Here is a 12,273-nt window from a genome sequence, read left to right on the forward strand (position 1 = left end):
CCCTCACTCTCTCTATCGATCCTCACTCTCTCTATCGATCGACCCTCACTCTATCAATCTATCGACCCTCACTCTATCAATCTATCGACCCTCACTCTATCAATCTATCGACCCTCACTCTATCAATCTATCGACCCTCACTCTATCAATCTATCGATCCTCACTCTATCAATCTATCGACCCTCACTCTAACAATCTATCGACCCTCACTCTAACAATCTATCGACCCTCACTCTATCAATCTATCGACCCTCACTCTATCAATCTATCGACCCTCACTCTATCAATCTATCGACCAATCTATCGACCCTCACTCTCTATCGACCCTCACTCTATCAATCTATCGACCCTCACTCTATCAATCTATCGACCCTCACTCTATCAATCTATCGACCACTCTATCGACCCTCACTCTATTACCCTCACAGCATCACTCTGTGCAACCATTCAACAACTGGTTCAAATATGTTCTCTCAATGTTTCAAGCTTTATTACAAATGTCACAAAAATAAGTTAATATTTCACCTCTGTTCTTGGATTTTCGTCACAATAAAATACACTGAACATATTCTTCACAAAAGTTATTGGATCATGGTTCAAGGTGGATGAAAAATGGAAAAAAACATGGAGTACATGGTTCAAAATGGAGAAAAAATGGAGGAAAACATAGAGTAAAATGTGAACTGTTTGCACAGAGGCGCAACTCAGCTGTGCGATAGGTTTTGGGCAAGATGATGCCCTATTTAACAATGTTTTCTAATCTGGGTGCCGTTTGGGCATGGCACCCTACCGATGCGCACGCATTCTTGGATAACTATCGTATAAGCATGGATAACTCATTAAAACAAAGGTGTGCATCCCACCATCATAACTGTATATCGTTCACCGCATGCCAGTCCCCAAAGTTTGAAAGGTGGGGATGGGGTCTGTATTTTAGGCGAGACCGCCTTCCTCTGGGTGGATGTGCGGTGTACACTAAAAAAGTCCTAGAGATAGTCAAGTCAAAGTGGGGTTAATTAACTTGAGGTCTGGGAGGCATGGGGGCACATCTTAGGGTGGTCTGTGAAATTGTAACCGAGCATGCATACTTAGCCAGGCGCAGCAGGTGTACCTCAGTGTCATGCATAACAATTATACATGCCCTCAAGGGTGATACATGTACAGGGAGGAATACACTAGAATGTCATGTTCTGCGCTGTAATGCAGTGGCAGTCATTGCAGTGGACGCGGCCTAGTGGCAGCCAGTCCCCCTCCCTCCGCCTCCAGGTCACGCACCGGCTTACTCACAGCCACAAGATGCCAGGCTCCTTCACCCCCCCCCCCCCCCCGCAGAAGCAGTGAAAGTTGCAGCGTGCCCATCTCCCTGTCGGATTACCGATGGAAAGGTTCACAGGGAGGTGCACGCCGGCATAATAACGCATGTAGCAGATGGGCAGGATCGGTTTAGCTGCTCAAGTCGTGCTGCTGCCCACTTCCAGGTCTCCCCAGCGACCCCCCTGCCAGCCAGCAGCTCCGCACAGCCGCCTTCGGGCTGTGTGCCCCTACCCAGAACCAACTGTCCGACATGCCAGGGTACTCCCCTCAGATATCGCGCATAATACGGGGCAGATTTACAATAACTTGCGCATCCCTGCATATCAGCAGGGATGCTCCAGTTATTTTGCGTCACGGCAGACACCTCTTGCGCCACCATGGATGCGCCGTATTTACAATGCGGCGCACCATGGGGCAAGAATAGACAGATGTGTGGCGCATCTGCTGCGTAAATGTTAAGCATTGCTGGAGTTGCGTCGCAAGCGTGATGCAGCTCCAGCAAGGCTGGGGGTGCCCCTATGCCTAACATGCTGTGTCAATCCTTACGCCTGCTTCAAGCAGGCGCAGGGTTTTGACGCAGCATAGCCGTAAAAGTGACTGACTGAAATCTTGTAGATTTCGCTCAGTCACTTTTGGGAGGCGTTCCTACGCCGGAACGTCCCCCCTGTGCTGGAACGTCCCACCCTTTGCTCTTTCCCCCTCGAGGAAAGAGCAAAGATTTCTCTTCCCTTTCATCTAATCCTCCGGCGTGCCCGCACACACCTTATTATCCCCATTAATTGCAGGTTTATTTTGCCTTCTGTGTTCTGTTTTACAGCTGCCATTGTTTGTTGCTGCTGAAGTAAAGTCGAGCCCCTCCTCACGCCTATGATTAATGACACTTTTAACGCACTCCTGGCAGTGGTCGAAGTGGGGGGGGGAAAAGTAGGGGAACTGTGGGTGGAGAATCAGGGGACTGGAATAACCGAAGATTGAATCAGTGGGCGGAGTCAGGGGCGTGGCTAAAAATAGCAAAACATACCAATTTTTAGTACGTTTAGCATTTCACTGACCAGTTACAGCTTATAACGTTATTTAATTAAAACAATGGATAAACATGTTTACGGTTTCATTCAGGAAAAAGCAAACACTCATAGGGAATACAGGTTTATGTAAAGCGTGTGAAATATAACCAGGAACAACATGTTACCTTAATGCTTTTACTCAATGTTCAGAAATCCATGATTATGTTTTGTCTCAAACATTGAGGTCATGAATACAGGGCTCCTCCTGTACACATGTGTTAAGCAGGGCTCAGAAGAGAAAGGAACTCTTCAGGAGAATCTAGACTCACAGAAACCCACAAAGGCTCCTTAATATTCATGTCGCCAGCTAGCTGCTCAATCATAATATAGCAAAAAGAACAACTGAATACAGAACAATATCATACATTCACCCCAGTACAGAGATCTGGGCCTAAATCCATTGTTTCTTTGCTCACCATGCCATTCCAGTTTGGACCCAGCCATATGAAAATCAGTCTAGATTCTGCACCCAATGGGAACAGTCCTGCCTCCTCCCTTCTCCTGCCCCCGTCACCACGCCTGCCCCCGTCACCGCTCCTGCCCCCGTCACTTCTCCTGCCCCCGTCACTTCTCCTGCCCCGTCACTTCTCCTGTCCCTTCACTTCTCCTGTCCCCGTCACTTCTCCTGTCCCCGTCACTTCTCCTGTCCCCGTCACTTCTCCTTCTCCTGTCCCTTCACTTCTCCTGCCCCTTCACTTCTCCTGTCCCGTCACTTCTCCTGTCCCGTCACTTCTCCTGTCCCATCACTTCTCCGGTCCCGTCACTTCTCCTGCCCGTCACTTCTCCTTCTCCTGTCCCGTCACTTCTCCTTCTCCTGTCCCGTCCGTTCTCCTGTCCCGTCACTTCTCCTGTCACATCACTTCTCCTGTCACATCACTTCTCCTTCTCCTGTCCCGTCACTTCTCCTGTCCCGTCACTTCTCCCGTCCCATCACTTCTCCTGTCCCGTCACTTCTCCTGTCCCGTCACTTCTCCTGTCCCGTCACTTCTCCTGTCCCGTCACTTCTCCTTCTCCTTCTCCTGTCCCGTCACTTCTCCTTCTCCTGTCCCGTCACTTCTCCTTCTCCTGTCCCGTCACTTCTTCTTCTCCTGTCTCGTTACTTCTCCTTCTCCTGTCCCTTCACTTCTCCTTCTCCTGTCCCTTCACTTCTCCTTCTCCTGTCCCGTCACTTCTCCTGTTCCGTCACTTCTCCTGTCCCATCACTTCTCCTTCTCCTGTCCCGTCACTTCTCCTGTCCCGTCACTTCTCCTGTCCTGTCACTTCTCCTGTCCCATCACTTCTCCTTCTCCTGGTCCCTTCACATCTCCTTCTCCTGTCCTGTCACTTCTCCTTCTCCTGTCCCTTCACTTCTCCTGTCCCTTCACTTCTTCTGTCCCTTCACTTCTCCTGCCCCCGTCACTTTTCCTGTCCCGTCACTTCTCCTGTCCCGTCACTTCTCCTGTCCCGTCACTTCTCCTGTCCCGTCACTTCTCCGTCTCCTGTCCCTTCACTTTTCCTGTCCCCGTCACTTTTCCTGTCCCCGTCACTTCTCCTGTCCCCGTCACTTCTCCTGTCCTGTCACTTCTCCCGTCACTTCTCCTGTCCCATCACTTCTCCTTCTCCTGGTCCCTTCACTTCTCCTTCTCCTTCTCCTGTCCTGTCACTTCTCCTTCTCCTGTCCCTTCACTTCTCCTGTCCCTTCACTTCTCCTGTCCCTTCACTTCTCCTGTCCCTTCACTTCTCCTGTCCCTTCACTTCTCCTGTCCCTTCACTTCTCCTGCCCCGTCACTTTTCCTGTCCCGTCACTTCTCCTGTCCCGTCACTTCTCCCGTCACTTCTCCTGTCCCGTCACTTATCCGTCTCCTGTCCGGTCACTTCTCCGTCTCCTGTCCCTTCACTTTTCCTGTCCCCGTCACTTCTCCTGTCCCCGTCACTTCTCCTGCCCCCGTCACTTCTCCTGCCCCCGTCACTTCTCCTGCCCCATCACTTTTCCTGTCCCGTCACTTCTCCTGTCCTGTCACGTCTCCCGTCACTTCTCCTGTCCCGTCACTTCTCTGTCTCCTGTCCTGTCACTTCTCCGTCTCCTGTCCCTTCACTTTTACTGTCCCTTCACTTCTCCTGTCCCTTCACTTCTGCCCCATTCACTGCTCCTGCCCCGTCACTTCTCCGTCTCCTGTCCCGTCACTTCTCCGTCTCCTGTCTCTTCACTTTTCCTGTCCCCGTCACTTCTCCTGTCCCCGTCACTTCTCCTGTCCTGTCACTTCTCCCGTCACTTCTCCTGTCCCATCACTTCTCCTTCTCCTGGTCCCTTCACTTCTCCTTCTCCTGTCCTGTCACTTCTCCTTCTCCTGTCCCTTCACTTCTCCTGTCCCTTCACTTCTCCTGTCCTTTCACTTCTCCTGTCCCTTCACTTCTCCTGTCCCTTCACTTCTCCTGCCCCATCACTTTTCCTGTCCCGTCACTTCTCCTGTCCCGTCACTTCTCCAGTCACTTCTCCTGTCCCGTCACTTCTCCGTCTCCTGTCCGGTCACTTTTCTGTCTCCTGTCCCTTCACTTTTCCTGTCCCCGTCACTTCTCCTGTCCCCGTCACTTCTCCTGTCCCCGTCACTTCTCCTGCCCCCGTCACTTCTCCTGCCCCGTCACTTCTCCTGCCCCATCACTTTTCCTGTCCCGTCACTTCTCCTGTCCTGTCACTTCTCCCGTCACTTCTCTTGTCCCGTCACTTCTCCGTCTCCTGTCCCGTCACTTCTCCGTCTCCTGTCCCTTCACTTTTACTGTCCCTTCACTTCTCCTGTCCCTTCACTTCTGCCCCGTTCACTGCTCCTGCCCCCGTCACTTCTCCTTCTCCTGTCCCCGTCACTTCTCCTTCTCCTGTCCCTTCACTTCACTTCTCCTTCTCCTGTCCCTTCACTTCACTTCTCCTTCTCCTGTCCCCGTCACTTCTTCGAGTGGAGTATGGGCACATTTACTTATTTTGCTTGGTGTGCATCAGAGGTTTACTGCAAAATAGGGGGCATTCTAATTTTCTGACTACTCCCTTGGTTGGATGGAGCAGTGAAGGCCGCTCTTTTAGGGAGTGCAAAGCACACTCTCATCACGTGCTGATTGCCATTATAAGTGTAGTTCAAAGTTCGGGGCATTTTGATTTTCTGGCTTCTCCCCTGAGCAGAGCCTTACACCTTAAAGGCCACAGGATCGCAGAGGAGGGCTTACGATCTCGTTGTCCTCCAGTTAAAGGGGTCTGGCAGTTTAAAGGAAAACTCCGTTCTCTTTATCACACCTCATGTAGGGTGACCAACAGTCATGGGTGCAAATTCAGGACGGTGAGTGTAAAAATTCAGGACAAAGGGTCAAAATTCAGGACAAAAATTCAGGACAGGGGGTCAAAATTCAGGACTAATCTTCGGGACAAAAGGTAGGTTTTACAGACACATCAAAGGAGGTCGCGCATAGTATATAAGTAATCCCATTTATATCCAAACATATTCATCCATTTGCAAACCTATCCATTGTGTATCCTTTCAGCCATCATTTCACTCATCCATCCCTCCACCCTTTCACCCTATCCATCCGTACACTAATCCATTCACTCTTCCATCCAGCCATTTACCCTTTCACCCATCCAGCTATTCTTTCACTTACTCATCCATCCAGTCACTCATCCTTTCACCCATTCACCTTTTCAGTCATCAATCCATCCTCCCTTTCTCTCTCCATCGACCCTTTCACTTAGCCATCCTTCCTTCCATCCATCCACCCACTTATCCATCTACTCATCCACTCGTGAATCCATCCATTGACCCTATCACTCATCCATCATTTCACTCATCCATCCACCCATTCACTCACCGATCATCCACCCTTTCACTCATCCATCCATCCTTTGGCCCATTATCCATCTATTCACCTTTTCAATCATCCATTCACCAATCCATCCATCCATCCATCCATCCATCCATCCATCCATCCATCCATCCATCCATCCTTCACTTACTCTCTCGCCAACCTTTTCATATTAATTATGAGCTGAGCCTTCATCTGCAGAGTTCCAGGCAGAAGAGGCCCATCAAAAATGTCACCCTTGCTGTGGTTCCTAAAGCAAGGGGTGGGGTGGCGGAGGGTTCACTATGCCCCTGCACATAGGCAATCTGAAAAAGTGGAATGCATGAGTCATGCATGATGCAGTGCTAGGACTTGTGGCCACTGTGATATGGTGTTGTTTCAAGGGCTTTAAGCTGGATGAAAAAAAGGGGGGGCGTCTCTCAAAAGGGGGTGTTTGGTGTAATTAAGGGCAGGTGTTTGATGTAATTAAGGGCAGGCTTAAAACAACTAAGCTAAAAATCTGTGCTTAGCATAGTGTGCCACCCGACTGGTATTTTGCCTCTTCTATCATTGTGTCCAGATATATAACACAAGTAACGTTACACCTACAACAAGCCAGAAGTATTGGCTTTGTCAGTGGTTGTTAGATGCATAAAATAAAAATGCAGGATCCATGGCTTTGTTCAATATAATATTGAAACTGCACTTTGCTAAAATGATGAGACTGAAAGAACTCTAGCCCGGGCCCCTTCTTTTCAACTTTTTTCACCAGCTTCTTTGAATGAACTGGATTCTGCAGCAGCCTGTGCGTGTTTGCACATTCCTTCCATCTAACAAAATGCGCGGCCCACCGCATGCGGTAACACTTCAGACTCGCCCATTGTCATTCTGTATGTGGCAATCATCAGCCCCATACAGAGTGACAATGGGCGGGTGGGGCTGCTCTAGTGCTCCGATGAGGAGTGCGAGGCGCCAGCATCAAGGGGCTCGAGGCTTCTCACAGGGAGCAGTGCTGCTCCCTGTGTGCTCCCTGTGATGGCCAAAATTACGGACAAACGGCGTCCGTTAAAAGGATCCTTACGGACAACGGACGTGAGGGCCAATTTACGGACTGTCCGTGGAATTTACGGACGGTTGGTCACCCTAACCTCATGCAGATCTCACTGGCATATCCTAAAGGCATGTAGCGGGCAGGCGCATTGTCATTCCAAAGGGGATAATAAGCCTCAATCGGAATGACAATGGGCCTGCCCTCGGTCTGTGCGAGCTCAGGGAGGGGCTGCTGCAGCCTCTGGAGTTCAACAGAGAAGTGCGAGCAGCCCCTGGAAGCAGAAAAAAAAGTTCTCGTTTTTAGTTAGTAGGACTATTCTCTCCGTCCCGGGATGCTTTTTTCAAAGAAAGAAGTAGGGGAACGGGCTGAAATTATTTTTAGAAGTAGGGGCACACCGTGCCCTTCCGTCCCCGCCCACTTCTACCGCTGACTCCTGGGCATATTCACAAGACGATATCGGCGGGAGTGAAGATGGGACTTTTCTTAAACTAATGGGCAGATGACCAGGTATCGCCGGCTAACGCAGGATTCACTATTGCCATCGCGTATATGTTATCGGGAGTTTTCACTGCCTAACCCTGGTTCTATCGCCATGTAGCGCCGGCTTGATAATACAGTGCTAACATGGCGATAGATTTCAGGGTTAGGCGGTGATAACAAAACTGCTCATAACTTGCATTGGCGATAGTTATCGCCCATCCTTGAGATTATCCACCTCAGACTGTTCGTGGAAAACGGACGGGCATCTAGTCGTATAGGCTTCCAAAACCTTAGCCAGGTATGGGAGTAAAGATATAGGGGCATATTACCAAGACCGGCGATAAAATTATCGCCGCTTTAGTGGCAGGAAACTGCCGATAAAACGGCGATAATGGGCTTGATAATATGTCATTGTGAATTCCCATAGCAGCCCAGGTTCTGGTGTTAACCTGGGCTGCTATGGGAATTCACAAGGGCATATTATCAAGCCCATTATGGCCGTTTTATCGGCAGTTTCCTGCCGCTAAAGCGGCGATAATTTTATCGCAGTTCTTGATAATATGCCCCATAGGGCGATAGTTTGTCAGGATTTTGGGGTCAGCTTCTAATTTCTTCAGGAGGGGGACGACGACTGCCTCCTTGAAGGTTGCGGGAACGCAGCCCTGGGACAGTGACTCATTTAAAAGAGAGAGAGCTGGTCCCGGAAGTGTAGTGAATACTGCTTTCTAGATGCTAGAAAGGCAGCAATCACTAGGTGAGCCTGATTTTATTTTGGGTAGAAGATCCAAGAATGTCTGGTTGCTTATTATTGGAAATTGATTAAAGATGCAAGGGTTTCTGGGTGCAGTGGGGCTAGCCTCGGGGTTGGAACGGTTCAGGATGCTAGCCTTAATTTTCGTAATCTTCTCAATAAAGAAAGTATTCAGGGAATTACAAAAGGTTTGGGAGGGGGTGGGTTTTATTGTGATTATATCAGGGTTGGACAGCTCATTAACAATGGAAAAAAATTATTTTGGACTCATTGATGGTGGGTAAGATTTTAGAGGAAAAATAGGCGGCTTTAGTGGCAAAATAGTATTTTTGTAATTTTTCATCGGCTCTAGGAAGGTCTGTTTGTCCTCTGATCGGTAGTTGCATCTCCACCTCCTTTCAAATTGCCGGAGAGCTAGTTTCTGAGCTTTTAGATGACAGAGAACCATCTCTGAGCTTCATGACGCCGGGCAAGATTCTATATGGGTGAATGTTTGTTGCTGGCAGCTGTAGCCAGCTTGTTAGGTTCTCATCACTAAGGTTGACGGATAGTTGATTGGGCAGGACAGTATTGGCCAAAGCATTAAGGAATAGAGTTTTGTCGATTTTATTCCAGTTCCTTGCTCTTCCCCCATCAGTAGGAGGGGTTTGATCAGAGTGATGTTATCGATGGTGAGTTTAATTAGGTGGTGGTCGGACCATGTCCAAGGGGCAATCGACAGAGTGGACATGTTGAGATTGGCTGTCCAGACTTGGTCTAGTGTGTGCCCTTTGATGTGTGTGGCCGAGGAAACTTGCTGAGTGAGGTTGAGCCCCATGAGTAAGTCAGATAATTCGGCAGATTGAGGGCTACCCGCTATGTAATTGGCCCAATAGTTAAAGTCGCCAATCAGCAGGATTTTTGCATGATTAGTAGTGAGGTGTGCTACCTGTTCACCCAGAGACTGTGGAAATAGGGGCATACTGTAGGGGGGCCTGTAGAGCAAAATGGAAATCAAGAGGGCTGCGTTGGATTCTAGTTTAACTACCAAGTTATCAACTAACGGTAGGTCTAGTGATGCTAGAGCAGTGAATTTCCAGGCATGGTGTATTATGGCGGCGACTCCTCCGCCTACTTTTCCCTGGGGGCCATTGGCAAGAAGAATATAATAATCCTTGGGTAAGGCTGCCAGGGTATCAGGGGAGGAGTCCTGGGAGAGCCAGGTCCCAGTCAGCAGAAGGATGTCAGGCTTCTCAGTTTCTAGTAAAATAAATATATCTAATTGGTGCTTTACCATAGAGCGGGTGTTAAGGTATAAGACTGATAACTTCAGAGGTTGGTTTCTGTCCTGTAGTATTACGTAGTAGTTCAGGGAAAGATGTTCTAGTTGTCATAATTCCATACTTGACCAAGCTGGTAATGATGGAGAGATTGGGTGTGAGCTTGACAGAGTGACGCTGTTTAAGATCAGCTGAAGAATAGGCAGTATTTTGAGCATAATAACTGGCCCCTGGCCCTGGACGGGCGCTGACGGGCTGGCCTTTGGCTCGCCGCCGGCGCACCTGCTACCCGCGTCTGCTGCGCTGCAACCAGCATTAAATGTCCCGTAGCAGCCTTGGCTCCACCCCCTCTACTGTGATTGGGCTCCTAGACCTGCGTCATACCAGGAAGCAACTGGGCCAGATCAGCAGTGAATGCAGTACGTACCCTCTGAAAGACATACTCAGACACTCATGCACCCACTCACTGATCTATTCAAGAACTTATACACCCACTCACAAACCCACTGAGACATGCACCCACTCAAAGAGCCACTCAGAGACTCGCTCATGCTCTCACAAATCTAATTAGACACTCATCGTCCCACTGAGACACTCATGTTCCCATTTACAGACCCACTCAGAGACTCGTGCACCTACTCACAGATCCACTCCTCAGAGTCACGCACCCACCCACTGACTGACCCACTCAGACACTGACTCACCCACTCAGAGATTCATCCATCTACTCACAGACCTTCAAAGACACTCATGCACCCACTCCCAGACCCAGTCACAGACTCATGAAATGACTCACAGACCCTCTCAGGAACCCACTCATATACTCAATCATTCAGTCACAGACCCACTCAGAGACTCATGCACTTACAGACCCACTCAGAGACTCATGCACTCACTCACAAACCCACTCAGAGACTCATGTACTAACTCAGACCCACTCACATACCATTTTAGACATTCACACACCCACTCACAGACCTACTCAGACATTCACACATCCACTCACAGAACTACTCAGACACTCTTGCATCCAGCCACAGACCCACTCAGAGATTCATGCACTCACTCACTGATTCACTCACATCACCCAGCAGCCCTCACTGGGGTCCAGCGTCACCACAGAGCGCCAAGCGGCGCTTTAAAATCACATCAGCCCCGTCTCGCGGGACGCCCGGAGCGAAGCCCGGGCAAAGGGCGGGCCCTCTGTGGCCCTCTGGGGACCGAGGAGGCCGGGACGGGGCCATTCCCCTGAGACCCTGCCTAGCTGTTATCTATCAAGGTAAACACCAAATGCTATTTCCATCTTCTGCACTTGCAAGCCGTAATTCTTCCATCAGCAATACTGCCTATAGCTTACAATAACTCTGCGAAGATGAATAAATGTCGAAACACTCCCGTGACCACAAGATCTGCAACTAGATTGAAAGACGTCACCAATAGCCCTCTTCCCAAAATAACCGCCATAGACTTAATGCTACAAAAAACGATCAATGTAGTGGCGGATGCTATTCAGGACTCCGAAAGACGCCTCTCACTTACCCCAGATCTATGTTTCCCGGACCTCTCATTACACACTACTGGTAACATTAATACTCTGGACAATACTATAAATTCCCAGGAGTCCATCCTAACGTTGTCATTCACAGGGCTCCCTAGTCCTCAAACAAGAGACAACACACAAACAGCCTTGCCTACATCATCTACAGGCAACAGTAGGAACAATAGCCTTGCGCTACCTGGTGAAAATGGCAGTAACACCCATCTGTCACCTATAGCCCACTTACACTTAGCAGCCCCCTCCCCGGGTGGTTTAACATCTACAACGACGAAACCTGCTACCAAAGTCAGTCGCTTGATAAAGAGCAAAACTAGGCCTATTGGCTCACGAGGTAATATTAAGTCATCTATAGCTAAAAAACAAAAATCTCACCTCAAGGCTAAACATTTTAACTTAGTTAAAGACATCTGGTCTACCTTCAGACTGGCCAAACCTGCCCCAGAAACAGTGACCTCATGTCCCTTTATAAGTAGTCAAGACCCAGATCTGATCGTGAATAAAGAGCCGACAGTACCCACAAATATCCCTATACATTCCACAGTCAAGGCTGATCATACAATGATAAATACAAAATCACTCTTGAGTGATCTTGAAAGCCTAATTAAGTCCCTCCTGTTACCCATCAGTGAGAGAGTCCTTAATATCGAGAACGCTTTAGGGAAGTTTGAAAGGGCCCAAAATGATGCTACATCTACCTTGCTTAAAACACTGAAGGTATCACAACCAATTTCTACCTTCACACCAGCCAGTAATTCCCTCGCTTTGACTAGTAATAAAAACCTTAGGGCAAAAAAAGCCATCGCTACCCCTACCTCTGCTAGTAAGCGAAACCTGTCAACATGTCAGGAAAAGACCCCTCCAATCATCCCAGCGACAATTCAAGACAGAGGTACTAACATATCCCACCCAGTGGCAGCCATACCAAGTAGCGCTCAAATTTCACCTGACGCTGAGATAGAAGATTGTGAATGGGCTGCTGAAAGCTCCCCGATTAC

Source organism: Lissotriton helveticus, chromosome 2_1 (genome assembly GCF_964261635.1).
Source record: "Lissotriton helveticus chromosome 2_1, aLisHel1.1, whole genome shotgun sequence".
Taxonomy (NCBI): domain Eukaryota; kingdom Metazoa; phylum Chordata; class Amphibia; order Caudata; family Salamandridae; genus Lissotriton; species Lissotriton helveticus.